This window comes from Mandrillus leucophaeus, unplaced genomic scaffold (genome assembly GCF_000951045.1).
Source record: "Mandrillus leucophaeus isolate KB7577 unplaced genomic scaffold, Mleu.le_1.0 Scaffold47, whole genome shotgun sequence".
NCBI classification, from domain to species: domain Eukaryota; kingdom Metazoa; phylum Chordata; class Mammalia; order Primates; family Cercopithecidae; genus Mandrillus; species Mandrillus leucophaeus.
Window position 1 is genome coordinate 5491959 of NW_012105031.1, and position 4477 is coordinate 5496435.

The window sequence follows — 4477 nt, forward strand, 5'->3', positions numbered from 1 at the left end:
GACTGCAGTAGTGATAGAAGTCTGTTCAACTCCCCCTACTTATAGACAAAGTGAAGAGCAGCCTCTGCCATTCAGAATCTGGACTGGCACTAACAGCTAGATCATTACGTTCTCCTGTTAAATAAAAATAAATTCAGAGTACCAACAACCAGATAAAACCACTCTGTGACCATAATGGATCAAGACAAAACAAGGACTGGGTCTGGGGCCTCACATCCATAATTTCAGCAATTTGGGGGGCCAAGGCAGGAGGATTGCTTAAAGTCAGAAGTTTGAGACCAGCCTAGGTAACAAAGGGAGACCCTGTCTCTACACAAAATAAAAAGTTAGCCAGGTGTGTGCTTATAGTCCCAGCTACTTGGGAGGCTGAGGTGGGAGGATCGCTTGAGCCCAGGAGTCTGAGGTTGCAGTAGCTATGATCACCACTGTACTCCAGTCTGGGCAACAGAGCAAGACTCTGTCTCTAAAAAACAAAATAAGACAAAACAAGACCAATCAGTAATAATCATAGCTTAACACAGATCCCCAAATGACCACTTTGAGTGACTTCTACTTCTTTGCCACTTACAGTTTTAGCCTCACTTCACTCTTCCCACCTTCTAAATAAAGAAAAATACAACTCTGCAGGCCAAATCTGTTTGCTGCAGCAGTTATGAGTCGGAATTCTGTTGTTATATATAGTCTGGCCATTTCCCATTCCTATATTGTCTCGCACCATTAAGTGATGGGATTCCACAAATAAACTCCTATTCCTGCGTTCAATAAACATTATGTGTCCACCATATGCCAGGCATTGTAGTGAACAGTATAGAAATGAATCTAGCATTCATGAAAATCTAGAATACATGGGAGGGGAATCTACACTGAATTTGAGAATTTGGGAAGGCATATCAGAGGAAGTAACTCCTGACCCATGTTTTAACAAACCTTGTTAGAATAGTTTAAACATTTTTTAAAGAGTTAAACAAAGAAGAATATATGAATGAAACCATATGTAGCTCGCAAAAGCCTAAAATATTTTTTATCTGGCCCTTTCCAGAAAAAGTTTACCGATCTCTATTCTAGAGAAAATTAAGAGACCCAATCATAAAATTGCCCTCGCTTTGTGATAGGAACCAATACAGAGCAAAGCCCCATATCACTGAATGCTTTCCAAAATTACCTTCTACAACACCAAAATTGAACAGGTCTAGTCTAACACCTTCTTACAGAAATACCACACAGATACACATAATATGTGGTCTCAATTATAGCAAACAGTCAATAAATTTAACTTTGTTTGACTAAAAAATGTGTGTTAAAAGCAGGGGTCAGCAAACTGGAGCCAAATCCTATCTGTGGTCTGTTTTTGTACGGCCTAAAAGCTAAGAAAGATTATTACTACTTCTTTTTTTTTTTTTTCCTTGAGACAGAGTCTTTGCTCTGTCTCCCAGGCTGGAGTGCGATGGTGCAATCTCAGCTCACTGCAGCCTCGACCTTCTGGGCTGAAGCAATCCTCCCACTTCGGCATCCCGAGTAGCAGGGACTACAGATGTGTGCCACCATGCCCAGCTAATGTTTTAGTTTTTGTAGAGATGGGGTCTTGTTATGCTGCTCAGGCTGCGCTCAAACTCCTGGGCTCAAGCCACCCTGCCACCTCAGCTTTCCAAAGTGCTGGGATACAGCTGTGTGCTACCGCACCTGGAAATTTTTACATTTTAAAGAGTTGTTTCAAAACAAACCAATACAGAAAAATACTTGACAGAGCCCTTATGTGGCCACAAACCCGAAAATATTTAATATTTAGCTCTTTACAGAAAAGAATTTGCCACCTCCTGATCAAGAACTGTGAAGAATCAGAGATTTTATTCTCCTTGCAAGCTGACAGATTAGTTTTTGCAAGTTTCATGAATGCTGACACAGAGACAACACACTTGGATCAACAATGAAGGGCTTTATTACTGAAAGCAGTAACCAGAGTGTCAACATATTTGCCCTGGTTTCCTGAGCCGCAGTTCCAACAGGGAGGCATGGGCGGTCAGATGACAGCAGTATATAATGGGTTGTTATTATTATTATTATTATTTTTTTTTTGAGACACTGTCTCACTCTGTCACCCAGGCTGGAGTGCAGTGCCATGATCTCAGCTCACTGTAGCCTTGATCTCCCAGGCTCAAGCCATCCTCCCACCTCAGCCCCATCGAAGTAGCTGGGACTACAGGTACATACTACCAGACCAGTCTGATTTTTGTACTTTTTGTAGAGATGGGGTTTCGCCATGTTGCCCAGACTGGTCTCAAACTCCTGGACTCACGCAATCTGCCTGCCTTGGCCTACTAGTGTGTCGGGATTGCAGGCATGAGCCACTGCACCCGACCCACAGTGTTTTTGTTTCTTTTCTTTTCCTTTTTTTTTTTTGAGACAGAGTCTCACTCTGTTGCCAGGCTGGAGTGCAGTGACGCCATCTTGGCTCACTGCAACCTCCTCCTCCTAGGTTCAAGTGATTTTCCTGACTCAGCCTCCCGAGTAGCTGGGACTACAGGCACGTGTCACCACGGCTAATTTTTGTATTTTTAGTAGAGACAGGGTTTCACCAAGTTGGCCAGGATGGTCTCAATCTGATCTGCCCACCTTGGCCTCCCAAAGTACTGGAATTACAGGCGTGAGCCTGTAATCCCAGCCCTGTAATCCGTGCCCGGCCCCCATAGTGGGTTATTTTTTAAGATAATTACCCAGGGCCAAAGGTCTAGGAACGAATATTGCAGCAAGATGCAATCAAGCCAGTCCTCTTCACCTGGTGAATGAGCAGTAGTCATGATGTTGCAGGACTTTTCCTTAGTTTAGCTAAAGATGGGGTTCCTTGTCCCATGGCCATGAAAATGCAGGCTCACAGACAATTTGAATGGTGAGTAAGATAGGGTTTTATCGAGTGAAAAGGAAGAAAATGGGGAAACAGGGACTCTTGCTAGGCCAGAGTCCCTGCTAGAGCACTTCCTACTCAGCAGTTCAAATCCCAGTTTCCACACAGAAGAGATGGGGCCAGGCTCCCCGCTGCTGCAAACATCATGAACTTCCTGCGGCTCCACCTCTGTGGGCAGGCTGGTTGGAGTTTCTCCAGGGACTCCTTCCCACATGGCTGTCTCAATGCTGCGGCTACCTTCATGTATTTAGTTACCTATGTGATGAGCTACAGCAACTACTCAGAATCAGCAGAAAGATAGTTCTGCAATTTGGCATCCACAGCAAGAACATGCAGGAATGCTCAGGGCCTGAGGTGAACTAACTCTGCCTACAGTGTGCCCCTGATGATATTTGTTTGCAAGTCATTGACAGAAGTGAAGTTTCCACCAAGATTCAGCTGAGACCTCGCTGCTGCAGGCTAAGATGCTGAACTCTCTAGTGTGGACATCACATCTGGAATCTTCTCCTGATTGAGGCCCCCAGGCACACAGGGAGGAGGCAAGTTTATACTGAATTGAGCTCCAATATTTTATTGAAGTTCTTCACGTTGAATTTTATTTTGTTTTCTTAGGAATGAGGTACCCTGGCATCCTTCCATTATCTGATCAGACTTGTAACGTTCCTTGGCAAAACTGTTGTCTAGTCTTCTAGCAGTTCCTTTTATGGTCTGTCTGCTTACCAATTTGTCAACTTTAGAGAAAAAGTCTACAAGAAGATACCAGGCAAAGGCCCTACAGTTCTATCCTTGTGCTCGCCCTGGGGGCTGGGAAGTTCAGAAGATCTCCTCAGACCACTGTCTTTGAACCAACTTTGCCTTGAGTCTCCATTACAAATTATACAAAGACATCCTCCTTAATTTTGTCTTTGTGTTCATACTTTGTTTAATTTTATCTGCTTGGAATCAGGAGGTTTGTCCACCCCATGTTTGGTGACCATTAACCTTTGGCCTATTTATAAAGACATGAGTTACACAAATGCCATTTTAGGGAAGATTGCAGTACTCATAGGGCCTTCTTAATTAAAACCTGCTTCCTTCTTAACAAAACATACTTCTCTTATGTTTTCACACTATAATATTAACTTGTATGTTTATCTAACTGGTACAGTTTTACCAGAGACAATTTGGGATTACAATACCCACTTTAGCTATTTTTGACAAGAATAAGATTGTTCATATGAGAGGTGCTTTAGAGCAAAAAGTGAGGAAGCCTTCATGAGGAAATTTTCTTGTTTATCTAAAAAAGAGAGTATTTCATTTAATGTAGGAGACATCCTTTGTGTTCTTACTTTGAAAATAAATAAGTGTTGGGTTTTTCACTGTACGGGTGGATAAAATTGTCCAGGGCCCAAGTTGTTCTTTAAATCAGCTATTATAATGCTCTTTTGTGTGTGTACATGTTAAAATGAATATTTCCATATCTAAACTTTCTCTTTTTCTCAGAGAAAGCATAATTAGCCTTTTAAGGTGGTAATTTTATATTTATCTGAAGTCAACTCTCTCATCTTGTTCTGTTTCTCTTTCTGTTTTATTCCTCTC